The following is a 23,852-nucleotide window of genomic DNA, read 5'->3' as shown; positions in this document are numbered from 1 at the left end:
TCAGTTGTTAAGGGATTTGGAGATTAATGGGAGTGTTTTATGGAGATTTGGATGGAGGAGTCTGGATAGAACCGAAACTAGTAGTGGCAATTTTGACTACCCTCTTTCATTCCCCCAATTTTCTATTAGTTTTGCCATTTCTCCTTTTGGTTTTTCTCTGTTTCATCTTTTATTCTTTTTCTTTTTCTTCCCAAGCCGAATGATAACAATTTATTTTCCTAAATCTCAGTTGCTCCTAATCTTTTAACGTTTTGAATTTATTCTCTTTGCTGCCGAATTGTTGCCAAAATTTCTATCGAAAGTTCTTTCCCCTCTCACCTATTTTCTTTTCCTATTTGCTTCTTTGTGTTCATTCGTTCCATGAGTAAGCGTACGTTCTCGTGGTTCGGTAAGTTATGTTTCTACTTCTTGATTAACTTTTGTTTGGTTAAGTGGTTTAAGGGGATTTTCTGTTGGTTGATTAGGAGTTGACCAAAGGGCTGGAGGTCTCTGATTAACGTCTTAAGTGGGCGAAACCTCCCTCTTTACTCGATAGAAGGTAATGTTGTTGTGAGTTTAACGCTTGGTCAACTTGTGTGTATTCAATTGAGTAAATTTTTAAGTGAATAATTGGTGATTGTTTGGTCAAATGTAGGTTTCAAAGACTTGGGGCAAATTTCTAAGCAAATAGAAACAAGGTGTGTAAACACAACCCCGGAATTAAAATTCGACAATAGCCGGAATAGGTGAAGGTCGACGCAACACGGTCCTGCGGTCGCCTGTGTGGTGAGTCTTGTAACCGAACACGGGCGTGTGATCAACGAGGCTGGCCATGTACGATTCATGGCCAAGCCGAATTGGGCCGTGTGGGCCACACGTGCATATGGGCCCCACAAGGGTGAATCACACGGGCTTGTGGAAATGTTGGGCCAGGCCGTGTGATCCACACGACCAAGGCCATTTTGGGCCGTGTGGGCCTCACGAACGTGTGGGCCCACATGGGCATACAACATGGGCCTGTGGGCCCGTTTTTACTGTTTGACTGCTAAGGTTGCATAGGTCACCCGAGTCGACTATGGACCTACTGTAGGGTTGGTAAGCTTACCTAGACCCCTAATTGACTGAAATGACTGTATGACTAATAAGAATAAGCATGATGATGATCCACTAATTTGATACTGTATGCCCAGATTACATGCATGATATTATGTTATAGTATATCATATTTGTATACTGCATTGCATTGGGTTGGGGGTTTATTTTGATCAGAGGAAGTGTACTGAAAGGCCTCGAGCCTAATTTTCTGGCAGCTCAGCTGCAAACTACTGTCTAGTGCCGCATTCGGTACTTTTTGGAGTGTAAGGATGGGTGGGTTGATTATATCCCCATATGGAGTGTAGAGGCTGGCTGGGTAGGACCTGTATACTGTATAATCTGTTACTGTACTGATTATTGTTACTATAATGGGCCCAAGGCCCAAACACATGATTGCTTCTGTGCTGAGATGGGCTAAAGCCCAAACTGATATTGTCACTGATACTGAAAAGGGCATAGGCCAGGCAATGATTGCTTTCTGTCTGTTTTCTTTATATGGGATTACACACTGAGTTTTCGTAAACTCACCCTTCTGATTTGACTGTACAGGTAATCCCCAGACATAGGCGGATCGGTGCGACGGAGGACTCAACGGTGGCCACACGACCTATTTAATTCGACTTAGTACTTAATTATAATTTTGAATTTATTTTGAGGGTATTTTACGGTAATAATGGCCTCTTTGGATTTATATTTTTAATTTGGCATTTTTATTGTTTTGATTTATAATTGCTAGTAGTAGGGATAATCGAGTTTTCAAAAATAACCAAATGTTTTAACAAAATTTACTCAAATACACAACTGTTTTAAAAAGCTTCCGCAATAAGTGACATTTTGAAAATTAATTACGTTTTAAAAATGAATGACACATCCTGGAATTAACATGAGATACCGTCAAGGGGTTATATAGGTAGAGGTTTTTGACGACAACTCACTTTTTCAGAAAACACTACCATGTGACATCGCCAGATTTGGGGTGTTATAATGTCCGAGGACATGGTCGTGGCAATGGTCGTGGTCGTGGTTGAGGATGTGGACATGGACATGGACGAGGTGGTCATTTCAAGAATACTCACCAGAAGTGGGATCATAAAGATGGAAAGAATGATAAAGATACAACTGGGAAAGTGAAAAGTTTGTGTTATCGTTGTGGAGGTAAAAACCATTGGTCCCGTACCTGTCGTACACCAAAGCATATTATGGAACTATATCAACAACCATTAAAGGATAAAGGGAAGAAAATATAGACAAATTTTGTTTGTGAGAATGGTGAAGATAATTATGGCATTGTTGGTAAAACTCACTTGGAAGTTGCTGATTTCTTCACCACCAATGAAGGAAATAATTAGAATATGATGCCATATTCATTGAAGGAAATAATTGATCTTTTAATTTTATTATTATAATTTTAAAGAATAAAATTTATGCTATTTTTTATGTTATTAACAACATGGTTATTACATTATGTTTTGAACTATTTACGAAATTTTATATATTTGAAAATTTATGTGACATTTATTTGTTTTCTTTGAAGAATATGAATACCTTTCAAATTCAATCAGCGATAAATGGTGAAAACTTATGCTTAGCAGATAGTGCAACTGCTCATACTATACTTAAGAATAAAAAATATTTTTTCTCATTTGACAATGCAAAAAGCTTGTGTGAGTATTATATTAGGTAGTACCAAAATCATAGAAGGATCCGAAAGAGCAAATATATTATTGCCTAGATGAACTAAGTTTCAAACTAATGATGCATTCTGTTCTCCTAAGTCTCAAAGAATTTTTTTGAGTTTTAAAGATATTCACCATAATGGATATCATATTTAGCCAATAATTGAAGGGAATGATGAATATATTCAAATTATGAGTATAATTCAAGGAAATACATATATTTAGAGGAAATTGTTCGCACTCTCCTATGGTTTGTATTATACAAGAATTAGTACAATTGAAGCACATGCAATAATAAATCAGAAGTTTACTGATGAATTTATTATTTGGCATGACCGTTTAGGCCATCTCTGTTCAATTATGATGCAAAAAATGATTCACAATTCATGTAGAAACTTATTGAAGAGCCAGTATATTCTTCAAGCTAATAATTTTTCATGTGATAATTGTTCTCAAGGCAAATTAATCATTTGACCATCACCAACCAAGATAAATTATGAATCTATCACTTTTCTAGAACAGATATAAGGAGATATATGTGGACCAATACACCTTCTGTTTAGATCATTTAGATATTTTATGGTTTTACTCGATGCTTTGACTAAATGGTTGAATGTATCCTTGTTATCAACTCACAACCTGCCATTTGTGAGGTCACTTGCTCAGTTGATCAAATCACGAGCAAATTTTCCAGATTTCCCTATCAAGACAATTCGTCTTGACAGTGCTGGTGAATTTACTTCCCAAGCTTTCAATGATTTTTGTATGTCTATTAGAATAAGTGTTGAACATCTAGAATAGGTTCATAGACAAAACGGTCTTACTGAATCATTAATCAAATGTCTTCAATTGATTGCAAGACCATTACTTATAAAGTCAAAACTTCCAATTTCTGCTTGGGGGCATGCCATACTACATGCAACATCACTAATTCGAGTCAGGCTAACAAGTTATCATAAGTTCTCCTCGTTACAAATGATTTTTGGTTAGGAACCAAATATTTCCCATCTAAGAATTATTGGATATGCTCCATATGTTCCGATTACTCCATCATGACGCTTTAAGGTGGGTCCTAAAAGAATATTAGGAATATATGCTGGATATGAATCCCGTCAATAATTAAATATCTCAAGCCATAAACGAGGAATTTATTTATGACTCGATTTGTTGACTGTCATTTTAATGAGTCAGTTTTTCCAATGTTAGGGGGAGAAAATAAACAATTGGAAAAAGAAATAGATTGGAACGAATTATCATTGTCTCATCTTGATCCTCGTATGCAACAATGTGAATTGGAGGTTCAGAGGATAATTCATTTACAAAGTTTAGCAAATCAATTGCCAGACGCATTTACTGATCCAAAATGAGTAACAAAATATACTAGCTGTAAATGCTCTCATAAAAATTGATGTCCCTAAAGAACAAACTCTAGTTGCTAGTGAATCTAAAGCACATTTGAAGAGTGGTAGACCAGTTGGTTCTAGAGATAAGAATCCTTGAAAAAGAAAAGGAGAAAAAACAAATGATGACTAGATTGAGGAAGTAATGACTTTACCAAAAGAGATTTTAGACATGACTGAAGTTCAAGAAAAATCTCAAGTACCTGATAATGAAGAGATCTCAACAAATTATGACATGTTTAGAATTAAGTAGAATTGAAATCAAATCGACGCCGATGCATATTTGCACGAAATATAATGCTAGATATTTTGAATGAAAATGTGGATCATGAACCAAAATCAATTGAAGAATGTAGACAAAAAGATGATTGGCCAAAATGGAAAGAATCAATTGAAGCTGAATTAAAATCTCTTGCGAACAAAGATGTATTCAGACATTTAGTTCGTACACTTGAAGGTGTAAAACTTGTGGGATATAAATGGTTTTTTGTGAGAAAAAGAAATGAAAAGGGAGAAATTGTGAGATATAAAACGTGTTTGGTTGCACAAGGATTTTCACAAAGACCTGGTATTGATTATGAAGAGACATACTCTCCTATGGCGGATGCAACTACTTTTAGGTTCTTGATTACTCTGACAATAAGATAAGAGTTTGATTTACGCATAATGGATGTATTTATAGCCTATTTGTATGGCTCACTTGATAATAACATTTACATGAAACTCCCAAAAAGCTTTAAAGTGCTAGAAGCAACTAATTCATGTTCTCGAGAACATTACTCAATCAAATTAAACAGATCCCTTTATGGATTGAAACAATCTAGGCGCATGTGGTATAATCGCCTTAGTGAGTACTTATTGAGGGAAGGCTCTAAGAATGATCCTATTTTCCCATGCATTTTAATAAAGAGGTCTGGATCAGGATTTTTTATAATTATTGTGTATGTTTATGATCTAAATATGATTGGGACTCCTGAAGAGATTTTAGTAACAATAGAGTGCTTAAAGAAAGAATTTGAAATGAAAGACCTTGGAAAGATATAATTTTGTTTAGGGTTACAAATTGAGCACCTAAAGAATGAAATCCTTGTGCATAAAACAACATATATAGAAAAAGTGCTAAGAACATGTTACATGCATAACACACATCCGTTGAGCACCCCAATGGTTGTTAGGTCACCTGATGTAAAAAAAAGACCCTTTTCGTCCTTGGGAAAATGATGAAGATTTCTTGGTCCTGAAGTACTATATTTAAGTGCTATTGGTGCATAGAAGTATCTTGCTAGTCATACAGGACCTAATATATCATTTGTTGTCAACTTATTAACAAGATTTAGCTAATATCATATTTTTGTATCGTGTCTTATTTTAAGTTTTTAATATCATATTTTTTTATCACAATTTACCTAATGCATTAGTAAATTATTATGATCATTCAAGTGGCATTCTAAATTTATTCATAAAAATAAAATATCGATAGTTAAATAATAATTATTTAATATAATTAAATTTATTTATGATTAACTTGTTAAATTTCGACCTTAGCATGGTATAAAAGCTATTCTAAAATTCTCTCATACGTGTATGCATTTAAAACCATGTATTTAGAATACAGAGATGTGTTTAAAAGTTATATTAATAAATGATGAAACATATAGTTTGAAATTAATTAATAATAACACAAGAAATATTTATAATATTAAAATTAAAAAAATAGATCAAATCGTGAGTAAAATAAAATTTAAACACATAAACATGTCTGATTAAGAACAATGAATAAATAGGAATATTTATCATGGTGTTGTCATAAATATTGGGTTAGTGTCAAGTAGAGGTGATCATGGGTTGGGCTACCCGGCCTGGCCTGATGGCCAGCCTGAAAAATGGGAGGGTTCGGGTAAAAATATAGGCCCGAAATATGGGTTTGTGCAAAAAAACGAGGTCCGTTTAGAAAACGGGCCGGGCCTAGCGTAAATTTTTTTTCTCGGGCCTGGCCAGGCCCAAATTTTATATTAAATATATATTATTTTTAATAAAATATACTTTTTAATCAAATATATATATTAAATATATACTTTTTTGGTGTTTTAAAATTTTTAGGCCCATATTTCGGGCCGGGCCGGGCCCAGGCCTATAAAATAGGCCTAATTTTTTTTTGGGCCCGGCCCGAACCCAACCCGGCCCATGATCACCTCTAGTGTCAAGCTAACTTGTGATACCAACTTAATCAACAACATTATTAATACTAAAAATTTTATCACAAGCATATACTTGTGGAAACCATGTATTTAGATTATAAATGTATGTTTGAAAATAATATATAATAAATAATGAAAAGTATAGATTGAAATTAATTAATAATAATATATGAAATGTGTAAGATATGAAAATGAAAAAAATACTAAATGAATACCACCCTAGCTTGAACAGTTTTACTCTCAAATCATAAAATAGATGAAAACACATATGGTCATATAAAAATGAATATAAATGTTTATCATGATGTTATCACAACAACAACAAAAACAAACTTTAGTTGAGTGATAAATTTAAAGTTTTAGTAATGTAATTGGTATAAATTTAAACCACCATATGTATATTTTATTTAATTTTTAAAATTGAAAAAAAACTAAAAGAATTTCTTATAGTATAATATATTTTAAATACGAAAGAATATTTTAATAATTCTTTTAATAGAGTTGATACTCGATTGACTAACACCTGTAACTCAATTAGAGGTTAATATAAAAGTAGATATAAATTAAATTATTTATATTTTTTATAATAAATAATATATAAACTGATTGAATGATTAAAGTCAATAGCTAAAAAGAAAACAGTAAGCAGCTGAAATGATTGCCCTCGTTTCCCTCGTTTCCCATTGCCATTGTATTTGACAAACCTAGTCATTAGCGTTTCTAGTTCCCCTTCGTCTCTTGCCTTTACTCTACCCTCTCCCGTCATCATGAGACTTCCCTTTTCTTTTTCTCATTCCCAATTTACCCCTAATGAAAATGCACCAATCCATAGGTTTTGGTGACAAAATTGAAGTATAATTCATATATAGGAGTTGTTTAATTTTGAACAATTTTTTAAATTACAAGAGGATACAAAATCTTAACATTAATGTAATTAGTGTGACTCAAACGTATATCATACTTGGAGTGATAAATACTTTGACCATTAGGTCAATACATAAAGTTCTTTTTTTTTAAAAAAGAAGAAGGATGCAGCACGAGAACTTCCCAAAAAGTCATCTATCCTAATACTACTCTCGCCTAAATACGTTTGACTATGTAGTTCTGATGGAATCCAGTACATTAGTGCTGGTATGATCACACCTTTAACAATTTTGTTTAAACATTTATATCAAGCTAAAATACTAAACATTTAAAAGAAATCAATTCTTTCATATAATTTTATTATTTTTATGAGGAATATATATTTAAATTAACAAATTTTAATAAGTTACTTTTATTAATAACTTAATGTTATTTTTGTTATTAATAAAATTTTAGGGTGAGGAGAAGATAAAACTAAAAGCACATTTTCCATTTATATAAAGAATATGTTTATATTTGACTTCTATTATGAAGCCAAATTAAAAGATAAAAAGATTTGACCAGTTTTTTGGGGTGGCATTGAAATAAAATTTATTTATGCGATTGAGTTGGTGGTATGAGTGAATTCGACACAAATTCAATTTTAATAAGTTATATTATTATGAGAGTATTTTACCTTTTTACATTTAAAAATCAATAAAAATGATTCAAATGTTAAGATTTGAACTTATGCCACCAACATTTATAAAATATCTTCTTTATCGCTTCAACTAAAACTTTATTTTAGTATTTTTATACATTTCAATTTTATTACACAAATTGTTTCACCCACATCATATACTATTATTTAAGTGTGTGACTAAGTTGGTGTCACGAGTCAACTCGACACCAACTTGATCAAGGAAATTACTAAATAACATTCATATTTTAAATAAGTTATATTTTATCTATTGCTTAAGTGTGTGATTGAGTTAGTGTCACAAGTCAACTCAACACCAACTTGGTTAAGCAAATTAGTAAAATAACCTTATTATTTTAAACAATTTATATTATTACGACGGTAATTTTTTATTTTTATTAAAAATAAATAAAAATTGAAAATGTTAATATTTGACCTCATGCCACTAGCTATAACATCCCAAAATTTTCGACTGGACACGTGGCACTATTCCAATAACGAATATAGAGAATCTCTAAGAAAATTTGAAAAATGAGTTGGATAAAGGAATCTTATGGAATCAAATATGATAATTGAGATGTGATTTAATGAAAAGAAATTTAGATGAGGAAATGTGATAAAAGGACTAAATCACAAATTTTGAAAAGTTTGAGGACCATGATACAGATTGACCAAAATGTGAAAAATGAGCTATTTGTGACTAATTGGGATGAGGATAAATTGGATTGTGTGTTCGTGTATTAAAATCACTTTTAAGACCAAATTGAAAGAAATTAAAAAATACATTGTATAAATTATAAAATTTCCAATTTTGCCAAGAAAAATAGCAAATATGTAATTTTCCTTATCTAAAGATATATATATTAAGGGATAGTTATGGAGTATGAGATTTGGATTGGTAAGGTGACTATAGTTGTAAAGAAATTGTACTTTGAAACAAAAAGGGAAAAATAGTAATTTTTTCATTAAAATGGTAATTTTATCATTTACAAAGTATTTTACGATGAAAATATTGACATATGGATAATTATTGGGCTATTAGATTATGATTAAAAGGAGTGAGTTATAATTATTTCAAGGTTTTGGCCTTGTCATGTAGATTTGAGCCCATGGCCCACTTGGATATTTTTTTTAAGGATGGAAGGGTGTAGAACCAACCCCCAATAGCCTTGGAGGAGCTGGCTACTCCTCATGGAGAACTTCATCTTCCCCTCTCATTTTCTTTGCCTTTTCTTTTAAATTTCTTCAAAAATTTCAACACCCACCTTAAGATTTTGTCAAAATCACCTAGAAAACAATTTCAAGAGCTTGAATCATCCCTCAAATGCATCGTTTTTAATAAGGATTTTTTGTGATTCTTGAGGGAAAAAATAAAGCTAGTGAGAGAAAGTTTTAATAAGGTAAGAAATGGTGTTTACCACATTCTCTAACTTGATATTTGTTATGAAATGTTATGAAAAAGCTCAGAATAATGGATATTAACTTTTTTTTATATTTTTTTATGTGTATGGAAATGGGGGAATGTTGATTAATGAAGTTTGAAGCTTGTGAGTTGGGGTTTGAGTTATGGAAGTAAAGTTTTGTATTATAAAGCATCCAAAAGTTAAGTACCTTAGACTCTACCTTATTCTATTTTAAAAGTTTATGAACTTAGTAATAATTATGTGATAAGAGTTTAAATAATTGAATAATGAGTAAATGAAATTCCCCATTGCTTGATGTGTTAATATGATAGTTGTGAAAATAGAAATAAAATAAGCATTTACTACAAAGTACTAAAATAAACTAATAATGTATATTAAAAAATTGATTAATAATGAGGTATGAAATATTGATTGGCATTGTAACACCCTGATATTCGACTCGATCACGGGGTCCAAGTAACAGAATATCACATTTGTTCCCGGAACAACTACCGTCGAAAACATTGAATTTAAAATAATTTGGACACTCAAACACTTCATATTACAATCATTATACATTAAACAAACATTTCATAGCCTCAATCAAACTTATGAAGACTCAATTACTAATCCGAACTTGAAATGAGACCAAATTGTAAAGTTTTAAAAGTTTCTAATCAATTATCGATGCCCTTAATAGGTATCAATACTGTTTTTAGATTTGTTGTTCTGGAAAAATCAATTTAAAATCAAAACGTATTAATACTAGGACTATAGTACCGATACTCATCTTTAAGTACCGGTATCGATACTTTGGTATCGGTACCATTTTAAGGATCGATGTTTTTGCCAAAAAATGAATAAAACCAATTGTATTGATACTCTTGTAAAGTATCGATACTTTACTATTAGTATAAAGTATCGATACTTTAGTCTGATATCGATACCATTTTGAGATTCTACTTCTTGAAAATTTACTTGAAAAGAGCTAAGTGTCAATACCTTTACCAGGGTATTGATACTTCAATGCTAAAAATGTCAAAATCCACCATTTTGGTGCCCATTTCATGTCCAAATCAAACCTATTCAATTTGGTGCCTAAATGCACACTTAAAAACCTGTATAACCAATTCAAAATGTACCTAACATCCAAACCAACCATTTCTCAATGTATTAATTCACTAAATAATCATTTACAATTCTATCATCTTAACATTATAATTCATTCATACCATATTCCCATTTCAATCTTGCATATTTCTAATTTATCAACTTTCAATATTTGACATAAAATAAAGACATACCACTTCAAATACCAACTTGCATAACATAGTTATATGCCATTAACCACATTCTAAATTAAACATCACAACATAGCAAAATATAAGAGGCTTCACTAGATACATGCCAATTAAATAACAAAAGAACATCACCATTTTGTTGAGTCTGAGATTTCGTCTGGATATTGATGTTGATACTCAAGATCTCATATTAACCTAACCTGTGCATGAAAAACAAAACTGTATGCTGAGTAATAAACTCAATTGTATTTCAACAAATCAAAGATCAATGCAAGTAAAGCTATAGTATGCAAATCATGCTATCAATTAAAACATTTATATCATATGATTCAATCCACACAACAAAGGTTAAGTTGGGAATAATCACATTAACATATCAAATTCCAAATATGGTCAATTGATTCATTCACCATATATTAATCTTTCAGTTTTTAATCCAGTTCACATAATATTTCACAGTAAGAGTTAATTTCAAATACCATTTCACATTTTTATTTTAAGTCCTTATTAACTAGACTCAGACTCGAACGGATATGTGGATCCAACCAACTTACCAATTTGGCACCCAATGCCTCATCGAATGTGCCGAAGTAATTAAGTTATGCCCTGCACTCATCGGTATAACCGAAGTATAAATGTGCCCAGTACTCATCGACCCATAGTCAAAGTAACCTGTACTAACCCGCACTCGATCTATCCTATGACATACCAATTATATCTGACTCTGCTTGAACAGTTAATAGGGTAATAGCCATTTAATTTACAATTATATCAATTCAAAATTTACCATATTCAATTCATCAATAAAATAATAATTTCATTCATATAATAGCATGAATCAGTCCAAATCCAATTCAATTTCACATTTTTATCAATTAACATTATTTCACTTTTATTCAATTTAGTCCATTTCAAAAATCAAAATTTCCATACCAATACAAATCAAATGATCAATCCCGACTCACCTCAATATCTTGTTGTGTTATAATATGACACAAATATCTGTCAGCTTTAGTGGTTATGTGTTCTGAGAGTGTTTGGGAGGTCCCAAGTTCAAGCCTTTTCTTGGGCAAATTTTGGTATTTTGAATGAATTAGGCCTTACTCTTGTTTAGTAGGCTTTTATTTGACTGTTGGGTAAATTACATCAGAATGGGCTTGCTGGTCTAGTGGTTAAATGGTGTGTTATTATGGTGGAAGTCTTGTGTTTGAATCCTTATGCAGGCAAGGGTATTATTCTCTTTTGCTTAGATTTCGGGATAGAGTTGTGTAATAGGGGGATTTTGAGTGATCTGTCTGTCTGATTTCTATACCGAGCATGACTTATGATATCTGAATGTATGTACTATTAATTGCATAATGGCATGACATATTTTGTATGTTGTATTGCATCGAGGTGAGTTGATGATATTTAGAGGAAGTGTCTAAAAGGCAATTAAGCTTGTTATCTGGTAGCTCAGCTGTAACCTTCTGATTATGTGACGCATTTCGGTACAACATGGTGTGTAGGGATGGGTGGATTGATTTAATCCCCACATGGTGTGTACGGTTGGACGGAGCTGGTGTGTAGAGCTTGGTGGGTAGGATTCTAATTTACTGTATCTGCATTCTGTATCTGATATGGGCCAAGGCCCTAATGTATTTTTGAGATTGCATCTGAATGGGCTAAGGCCCAAATTGATCCTGTGATGGGCACGGACCCCAGACTGTATCTAACTGAATTCTGTTGATTATCTGTATGCATGTTTTCTGTGGGGATTACACACTGAGTTTGCAAAAACTCACCCTTTCTCTGTTTAATCTGTACAGGTAGTCCCTAAACTTGACGGGTCGGTGCAGTGGAGGACTCGACGGTGGCCACATGTAAATTTTAGACTGTTTTCCATTAATGCCTAGAATTTATTACTTATTTGGGGTTTTTGATGTATCTTCTGGACTATGGACTGGTTGGCTTTAAATTTGGGACTTTATACTATTTTTTTATGGATTTTTTTTTAAAACTGCAACTCCACAAAACACTGTTTTTTTCTAAAAACTAAGGTTTTTCATAAATAGAAACGATTTTCCCTAAATTAATTGGTTACAAAAGCTTCCACTAAGAGACAAGTTTTAAAGCTAATCAACTATTTTTTTCGAATTAAATAAAAGCTAACTTACTGTAACGGTTTTTAAACTCGACAATCTTGTCTTCAAATCCCTTTCCATGTGACATCGCCAGATTCGACCATGACGTTTAGGCCAAGTTTGGGGTGTTACAGCAGTTATGCAACAATTTAAACAATCCAAATTGTAGAAATACAAACCAAAGACTCTAAGCTATTTGCTGACAGCTTTAGCTTTTCCTTCCCTCTCAAGGAATCCGGGTCAACGATAGTTACGGATTAACATAAACATACAATTCCATCAATATTCAATCAATTTCACAATCAATCATCATTTTATACAAAATTTGCATTTTATTCAATTTTGTCCCTAAAACCGAGACTAGCATAACTTTCAATTTAAAACTACAACTAGGAATTCGATTTAATTATAATTCATTAGGGATCTCCTATTTCTTATATCTGCAATAAATTTTAAAATTTATTCACTTTAGTCCCTAATGTACGAAACTATCAAATAGCTTCACAATTCAGTCCTTTTTCACCTCTATGCTAAAAATCTATCAATTTAACACCTTAATTTCCAAGAAATCAACAATGGTAACTTTATAAAACTTTAACAGTTTTACAAATTAGTACATGGGCTACCTAGATTAAGCTTCCATGATCTCAAAAACATAAAAATTACAAGAAAATAGCTAAGGACTTACTTGAATTTAAGGCTAAAGCTTCCAAAAACCCTAAATGACATTAAGCCTTCTTTTCTTTCTTTTTTGTTTTGTGTAAATTAGGAAGAAGATGATATTTTCATCCCTTCCTCCACTTTCTCTAATAATACTCATATAATATTAATTTATTTAATTAAATTTAATAAAACAAAATTTTATTTTAATCAATTTAATAGACTAAAATCCCTACCGTCCACAATCATTTTTAAGATGGTATATTTACCATTTTAATCCTTATTTTTCTTTCAATTTAAGTCCTCAACTCATTTCTTAATTAAAACCTACAGTGATAACCTTTTTTTATAATTTAGTCCTTTTACCTTATTTAATCACTAATTCGACTAACTTATTTATCCAAAGTTCAATTAACTTATAACATAACTCCAGAAATATTTTTATTAAATATTTACGGGCTTGATTTACGGGAACGAGGTCTCGAGACCGTATTTTCTAACACTACCAACTTTCGGGTTGTTATAGCCATGGAAGTAGCATTAAGTGTTATTTGATGAGTTTAAATTATATTGTTAATGTAAAATGTAAAATGTAAATAAATGTCACTATGACCGTAAATGGGACATATTGTTTATTTCCTAGTTTTAGTCAATACATTGTTAAAAGCATAAATTTGTTATGTAAAAGTTAAAGAGTAAAAAAAATATGTCTTCCTACTATATGAAACTATTATATGAAATGGATATATGTATATGGCCTAAAGAAAAGTGAAAACATGTATGTAAACGTAAAGCACTATTGGTTCCTACATGTGAAAATTGACATGCTCATAAGGCCTTTATTAGTATGGGTTTGATCATGAATATGTGAAGGCACTTAAAGTGCCCTTATATGATATGTGTACATGTATGTGTTAGTGGCCTTGATAAAAATATGTTAATTATATTTGTAAATGCTGCCTTAGTAGACTTAGTGAAATGTTAGGATAAGGTTAGCATGCCAATTAGGGTCTATAACATGTATTGTATATGAGGTTCTAGTACCTTCGAGCTTGGCAATTTGGTGCCTTTTGGTATGGTAGAGGTTTTGGATGTATGTGTGCTTTATATTGCCTTCGAGTCACGCACTTTGATGCATCTTTGTGTGGTGTAGTTTATGTCATTATGAGCCTATTGGTATGGTGGAGGGATGTTTCACTCTATTATATGATTTTGCACTTTGGTGCCTATTGGTGTGGTGGAGGAGTCCCTTGTATCAAAGTCAATTTTATTAAAGTCCACTATGGACCAAAATGTATTAAATGTTGTTAATAAAATTTAAACGTGATTGTTGATGTCTAGTAATCTAAAGTGATGGAAATAAAGTAAATGAATTGGTAAGTAAAAGAGAATTTCACATAATGAGCTAAAAAAATGAGTGGCCTAGTGAACTTATCTTAAACAATATTAAAGGGACTTTGTGGTTTAAGCATGCTATAGTTCAAATAAATGAAAATGATGTATATGATTCTCATAAGGATTAAAACTATAAATGGAAATGTTAAAGAGCATGTCATGATACTATGGACTCTACCTTGGGGTCATAAATAAGAATTTCTTTAAAAGAATTGGTTAACATGCCATCAACACATAAGATGAGCCCTTGAACTTCAGTAAATTGAAATAAATCATCGAATAGCATTAAAACATGGTTGAATGAAAACTAGTCAGTGACCCATAAGAAGTGCTCAACCTTAGTAAGGATAGGATAAATAGGTTTATCCATTGATACTTAATGAGCTTTTAAAACTCACGCATTAGTTGTTTAAAACACATAGGTAAAAGGACTTTGTTTGAGAAGTTTGAACCTTTGTTCAAGAGCATCGCATCACCATTCAAGTTTTTTAGGTTGTTCTTTAATTATTAAATGTTATATGTATAGGTCATTGGCATGTACATAGAGACTTAGACTATCATTAATGTTTTATAAGTATTTGGATTTGTAAAATCAAGAGTTATTTGTAATCTCCTTGAAAGATTAAGACAAGTTCTTGAGTTATAAATTAGTTTGAACATGTTTATGACTTTGAATTATGATTAAACATAATTTATAAATTTTTTAAATGATTTGGAACCATGAGTTATGGTTTAATGGTGTTTAAGGATGAATTATGATTAAACATAATTTAGAAATTTTTTAAATGATTTGGAACCATGAGTTATGGTTTAATGGTGTTTAAAGATGTTTTAGAGTGATTTGAAGTGTTTTGAGCGTATTTAATGAGTCACGTCGCAACCATGAATTTTCAATTCCTAAATTCGATGCCTAACATCATGAATTCGTTACTCAGTAAGTCATGTTGCATTGTCATAAGTCCCTCGTCGAAACGTCGCGCCACTATTATAGCCCTGAACTATTTTAAGTTATTTTGACCTTTCGGGGCTCGTTTTGGGTTTTGACCACCTCCGATCAACTCCAAATCAATCTTAAATGATTTTAAATTGTTTTTGAAACTTTCAATTTTTCTAAAACATATCTTAATTATTTTATAAAAATGTTCTCAACTTTTAACTCTTAAAGAAATTTAGGATTTATTACTCATACATGCATTGGTGGCATCTCCCATTTGTATTGGTTGTTTCGAATAGGTGAGGGGTGTTACATTTAGTGGTATCAGAGATAATGTTTAGTCGGTTCTAGGACTAAATTGAGCTCATGAGTCAGGTCTAAGTTTTCATGCCAAATTATGAATCAAAGGTGATGTGATTCTCAAGTAGCTTCTAAAAGCTTGAGACCAAATTGTTATAAATTTGGTGGTAAATTTGATATGATTTGAGATGTGTATATTAGTAATGAGTTGGTTAAGAGTGTATTTAAATATATTTTCCTAATAAAGCTTGATACATTAGTAACCGTAGTGGGATGGCATTTTAAAGGACCACTAATGACAAGTAGTACTAAATGCGCTTTTAGTGACCAAGAAATACTTTAAAGAGTCATCTTTCAAGTCTATGAGTCTTGTGTAGAATTATGGAAGAATGTCAGAAGGGAGTTCACTTGCTTTCTTCTATAAGATAAGTTTAGATAGATGGATAAGATTCGTAATAGGATAAAACTTCGTTAGAAGCACTTTGATAATGCCACCTAAGAAAAAATAGGAACAAGAGTAAAGACGAAGGTTTAAGAGACGTGAGTATAGATGGATTGATGTTATGATACTAGTCTATGGAAGTCTTTTGGAAACTCGAGTACGTGTAGTGTCGTAACATTTTTTAGGTTTACTAGACGGATATTAAAATATACTGAGTCACCACTAAGTTTTTTTGATTAGGTGAGATTGGGTACCTAAAAAATCCCTTTAATAATTTTTAAAAAAAATTAAATTAAAATTTATTAAAAAGATAATTTCTGATCTGCGAAATAAAAATTGAATTCGGGAGTACGATTACGTGTGAGGAAGGTATTAACACCCTCATAACGTCCATTAATAAAAATGGTATCATTTAATTATGTGTTATCCTTAATTTTGAAGAAATAAGTTTAAATTTGATAAAAAAAAATTATTGTTATAAAATCAAGTTATAACGAAGGAAACAAATCTATTATTAAAAGAAAAAAAAACAAAAAATTGAAGGGCCAGTAGAATCCTATGATTAAAAACTTCTGAAAAATCTCGTTTCAATCATGAAAAAGGATTTTCTTTTATTATTAAGTGTCCCACAACATTCCACGATAGACAAAATTATCATCGTATTAGAACATTGCCTTACCTTTAAAGGTGTTTTAAATATTTTTATTGGCAATTAAGTCCAAATAAAAAACTTGGTCAACGTGAACAATACAAGTCAGTACATATATATACTGCAACGAGAGAAACACGTCAGCATACAATGAAACAAAATGAAAATTTACATCCTAACCTATTAAGGCATCACATGAAACTCCAAAGCAAGTATACACGTGTATTAACACATCGCTTAATACAAACTCAAAACATGAAAATAAATGTGTATATATTGTATAAATCATATAAGTCGGTGGCATCCTAGGGACAAAAAGATAATTTAAGAAGCCAAATGAAATATATATTTAAAAATAAAATACAATTTATGTAGCACTCGAGGAAATTAAACTCATGTTAATATATTAAAACTAATAAAATATAGAATCGTAAACCTTGAATGTAGTTTGGTTACAACTTTGAGATATAGCATGTACACACATTAAACATGATAAACTTTTACTATGAATCAAACCCGATCACAAAACCTCCTAATGAATGTTTCCTTTTATCAATATATCTAAACATATATTCTAGCAACAAACATTAAAAAATAACACCAAAGTTCAGACGTACACAAGCAAAATTATTAGATAATAATATATTAAGATGAGCAGACAATTGTTCAAAACGTGAAAAACAATAAATGTAAAAAATGCATGAAATAAGTAAGCATAGAGGGAAACAAATCCATATCAATTGCCTTTTTCCCATTTTCTACTATTTTCCTTTTCCTTTCTTTTAAATATCAATCAATAATTATAAATACAAATAATATAAATACAAAATATACAATCAAAATTAAATTTCAATTTATTCCAACGAAACTGAATTTGAAATTTACTCAAATTTGCATTTATGAATGATTCACTAGAACTAGTAAATGAGATATGGGTGTTTATTTTGAAATTGAAATGATTACCATTTTTCCCAAGTAAAAGTTGTATGTCATTGCTCTAATTTTGATTTGTTTAATTACTCTTGTAAATGTTGTTCAAACTATGATTTAAAAGGCAAGTACAATGACTATTATTTTACTAAGTTTTATGCTTAATGCGCTATTATTCTTTGTGCGTAGCTTATCCAGGTTTAAAGCTCGAGCATGTCTGGTTTGCCTTGAGCCAAAAATGTCATAACCTTTACTTTAATGGCATGCATGCACATACTTCATCTGATTTTAAGCTTTAATATGGTTGATTATGAGTTTTTATAGATTTAATATTATAAGTTTTTTATTGTGCTAAGTAGGTCTCATCACAACGATCAAAACTCAGCGTTGCGTCATGGCATGGAAACTTGGTGTCGTCGTGACGACAATCGCCTGACAACATTACACACTGTTTCTACTTGATACCATTTTGACACCAATAGGATTCACCTAAAAACAAATTCCATTTCATATGCATACCATTGCAAATCAATTGTACCATTCACAATACTTCATTTCTAATATATATTACCTTTCATGCATTAGGAATTCAAAGATACATGTTAAAACTTGACACTTATGACCATTCTTAACATTTACCACATTTACCCATTCATTCATATATATTAGTAATAGGGCAACATTTTGAGAAATTTCATTAAGTATCAATTCCTAGTACAAGAATTCAAATCAATAAACATTCTCAAGTTACCATTTAAACATCTAATATTCACAAATTCACATTTTATACCGAAACCGACTCCACCTAGGTACATGTCGTATAACGAACAAAAATGGACTTTACAAACATTGATGAGTTGGGGATTTCTAGATGGATGCTATAGTCACTGCTCGGGATCTAGAGATGTATCAATTCCTACGTATGGGAAACAAACCGTACGCTGAGCGATAAAGCTCAGTAGTATTTCCATGATTCAAATCAATATAACATAAAATATAATCAATTGCAGACAATTTATATGATATCTAAGGTCAATTAATACAATTACATCATATACAAAATCTCATCCAATACATCAATATATGCATATATCATAATTATACCAAATACTTTATATGAATCACCTATACATTACTAGAATTAGTCAAGCCAAATGGTTATATTATAACAACATTTCAATGCTAATGAAATTCACACAACTATTCAATTTGCAACATTTGATTATATCACATTTTCTTACCAAACGGAATCAAATCATTTGCTATCTTACCATATTGGCCCTCATGCTCGTTAACTGGTTCGCTTGGCCTTTCACATGCTATCGATAATTAATTATCGTATATAAGTACATGTAGTTCAACTTCATGAAATTTAATCATTTTCAAATTTCAGCCAATTCATAAATTATATCCTCTATTAACATGACTTGGACTCAGATGGATACATAGATCTCAACCAACACACTAATTTGGCACTCAATGCCTCATTAGAACGTCCGAAGCAAATATATTACGCCCAACGATCATTGGTATAACCGAAATAAAAGTTGTTCCTTGCACTCATCGAAATGTCCGAAGGAAAATGCGGCCAATGCTCATCGACATATAGTCGAAGTAATCCTATACTCAATCTATCCTGTGCCATGCCCACTATATCCGACTGTCTGAACAATTAATAGGGTAACCAATTATTAAATTTACCATATAGCTTAATTCACATTCTATCAATCTCATTTTATTATCAATTCATCATTTCATCAAGTCATACAACATATCTCAACTCAATTTCATACAAAATACCATAAATCATTAAGCTATGCTATTTTTTATTTTATTCAATTTAGTCCTCTATCTCAATAATTAATCTCAATCATGTCAGTTCAATTCAAAAAACCATTTTCAACTCACCTCAGTATCATACTATGCTAAACTTCATGAATATGTAATAATCAAATTGATCCAAATCATAGAAATACAAACTAAAAACTTGAGTTACTCATCGTCGGCTCTTGCCTTTCATTTCCCTCTTGACAACCCTACGTCGTCTTTAGCTACGAATAATAATCCAAAAAAACACAATATCAAATTTAATACCAAATCACATTCAATTAAAAAGTCACACATATTTTGCAATTTATTCAATTTAGTCCCAAAAATTGGGACAAGCATATCTTTCCATTAAGGGCTTTTGATTAAAATCCGATTTCACCAGAACTCATTAGAGACCTTCTATTTTCTATTCCTACCAACATTTCATAAATATTTTTCATTTTATTTAATTTGGTCCCTAATGTACGAAACAAACAATTTCACACAAATTAAACTTTACAATTTAGTCCTCTTTTTATAAACTAAGCTTAATTTCTAACAATTTCACACAAATTTCATCTAATTCTCAATAATGGTAACTTTATAAAACTTTAACAGTTTTAAAAATTACTACATGGGCTAGCTAAATCAAGCTGTCCAGATTCAATTTCCATAAAAATCAAAGAAAGCTGGCTAGAGACTTACTTGAAATCAAAGTCGAAAGTGAAAGGATTCAAAAATGACATTTCTTCTCTTAGGTTTTTCCTAATTTGGCCGGTTGGAGAAGATGAATTATTATCTCTCCTTCCACTACATTTCTTTATATGTGTAATTAAGCTTTACTTGATCAAAATTAACCTTTAATTAATCATTTCCTATAATATTAACTAAAATTAATTAGTTTAATCACTAATCATCATTAAAATCACTATCAACTATTTTAAAATGGTTTATTAACCATTTTAGTCCTTTGATATTGCTATGTAAGTCCCCAAGTCTTTTCCTCATTAAAATATATAACAATTAAAATTTTACAATTTAGTCCTTAAGCCTTAATTAACTAGATTTTGACTAAATTTCTTATCCAAATTTCAAATCATCCATACAATAATTTTTAAAAATCTTTATTTAATATTTACGGACTCACTTTACGGAAATGAGGTCTCGATAACACATTTTTGACAACACTAAAATCGGGTCTTTACATATATATATATATATATATATCAACTTATTATACATAAACTACCTCACTTTTTAATCTTAACCTAACAATTCATGCAAAATCTTTATCACTATCTTTAATAGAATCAAACATAACTAAACATGCATCAATTAAGTAATTCATCAAACTTAACATCCAAACCCAAGCATCAACTAAGCCAAATGACAAACTAGCAAGTGCAAACACAAAAATTTCCAAACCATATCCTTGGTACATGCATCATGTGAACAATATATATATGAATCAAATTACTTGTCCGAGCTTACGAAAGCTCTTTTGCTAACTTGAGGGTGAATTAGAACCAAATTGTAAAGTTTTTTAAATTTCAGGTCGACCTTACAGCTTCTTGGTTTCCACGTCGCAACGTCACTCATGTTCGCTCCATGTTGCAACGTCAGAAGTTGGTAGTTGTGATGTGGCCCTTGTTTTTGGAAAAAATCCCATTTCATTCCAATTCAATAATTTTCAACCCAACCTAAATGTTTCATACATCTTTTTACAAAAAAAAAACATCTTAATTTCATGCTAATATGATCACATAACTATTTCAACCAAGAATTTAATATGTCAAATACCAAAAGATTATCATTTGAGTTCAAATTCATCTTTACATTTAAACATATCAATTCTAACTTATATATCAACTTATTATACGTAAACTACCTCACCTTTCAATCCTTAACCTAAAAATTCATGCAAGTTCTTGATCGCTATCTTTAATAGCATCAAACATAACTAAACATGCATCAATTAAGTCATTCATCAAACTTAACATCCAAAACCAAGCATCAATTTAGCCAAATGACAAACTAGCAAGTGCAAACACAAAAATTTCCAAAACCACATCCTTGGTACATGCATTATGTACAATATATATATGAATCAAATTACTTGTCTGAGCTTACAAAAGCTCTTTTACTAACTTGAGGGTGAATTAGAACCAAATTGTAAAGTTTTTAAAATTTCAGGTCGGCATTACAGCTTATTGGTTTCCACGTCGCAACGTCACTCATGTTCGCTCCATGTTGCAACGTCAGAAGTTGGTGGTTGCGATGTGGCCCTTGTTTTTGGAAAAAAAATCCCATTTCGTTCCAATTCAATAATTTTCAACCAACCTAAATGTTTCATGCATCTTTTTACGCACAAAAAAAACTTCTTAATATGTCAAATGCCAAAAGATTATCATTTGAGTTCAAATTCATCTTTACATTTAAACATATCAATTCTAACTTATATATCAACTTATTATACGTAAACTACCTCACCTTTCAATCCTTAACCTAACAATTCATACAAGTTCTTGATCGCTATCTTTAATAGCATCAAACATAACTAAACATGCATCAATTAAGTCATTCATCAAACTTAACATCCAAAACCAAGAACCAACTTAGCCAAATGACAAACTAGCAAGTGCAAACACAAAAATTTCCAAAACCACATCCTTGGGACATGCATTATGTGAAAATATATATATGTATCAGCTTACCTATCCGAACTTATGAAAGCTCTTCTGCTAACCTGAGGGTGATTAGGACCAAATACTAAAGTTTACAAAACTTCAGGTTGACGTCACAACTTCCTGGTTTCCACGTCGCGACGTCACTCATTGTCGCACCATGTTGCAACGTCAGAATTTGGTAGTTGCGATGTGGCCCTTGTTTTTGGAAAAAATCCCATTTGGTTCCAATTCAATAAATTTCAACCCAACCTAAATGTTTCATACATCTTTTTACAAAAAAAAAATCTTAATTTCATGCCAACATGAACACATTACTATTTCAATGAAGAATTTAATACGCCAAATACCAAAAGATCATCATTGGAGTTCAAATTCATCTTTACATTTAAACATATCAATTCTAACTTATATATCAACTTATTATACCTAAATTGCCTCACTTTTCAATCTTTAACCTGACAATTCATGCAAATTCTTGATCATTATCGTTAATAGCATCAAACATAACTAAACATGCATAAATTAGGTCATTCATCAAACTAACATCCAAAACCAAGCATCTATTGAGAAATTGGGTTTGGAAAACGCAGCGAAAAATAGATTTGAGGAAAAAGCAAAGTTTTAATTTTTTTTCCAAAAATAAGAACTTGGTTGTCTTATCTAAAGTAATAAACACTTAATCAAAATTGTACATTTTTTATTCGTCAAGGATGAACGCTTCGACCAAGTAGTCTTCTTTACTATCCTCAAGCTCACTTCTGCCAAGTGTGGGCTTTCTTCGAATCAAAAAATTTTCCAAAAAAATACCAGTGGGGAAATTTCACAATTTCTTTAAACTTCTGAGCTAAGTTGTAAATAAAAAATATCTCTAGAAATTTTCTAAAATAATTTCTTCATAGATTTTTCTCTCTACAACTTTCTCTTGAATTCAAGTATGTGAAAAATAATGACCCATGACTCTCTTTATATATTGAGAGTTCAACTATGATTAAACTTAATCACTTTAACATTAAATTTAATATAATATTTATCAAGACAAATATTATATTAAATTTAATATTAAATCTTATTAAATTAATAGAATATTTATCAATTAAATTAAATTTAATATTAAATCTATTAAAATAATATTATTTTTGTAATAGTTAATTTGAAATTAAATTATCCGGTAGAGTCCTAGTAGGAGTGTGATTCCTCCACTACTCAATCGCCGAAGGACCACGCATTGACCACCGGAATGTCGCTGTTGCGATCGTCGACACAGTCGTGCCCAGTGGTGCCTCACCAGTGTGACACCTTTACGGTACCCTGAGTCGATTCGGTCTGAG

The 23,852-nt window shown here is 31.2% G+C and overlaps 1 pseudogene; it reads right to left on the bottom strand.

Moving 5' to 3' along the window:
- Positions 1 to 7,374: 7,374 nt before the first annotated feature.
- Positions 7,375 to 7,493, bottom strand: LOC128032619 (5S ribosomal RNA; annotated as a pseudogene).
- Between the last annotated feature and the right edge of the window lie 16,359 nt (positions 7,494 to 23,852).

This window comes from Gossypium raimondii, chromosome 1 (assembly GCF_025698545.1).
Source record: "Gossypium raimondii isolate GPD5lz chromosome 1, ASM2569854v1, whole genome shotgun sequence".
Taxonomy (NCBI): Eukaryota; Viridiplantae; Streptophyta; class Magnoliopsida; order Malvales; family Malvaceae; genus Gossypium; species Gossypium raimondii.
This window is presented reverse-complemented; position numbering and strand designations above follow the sequence as displayed.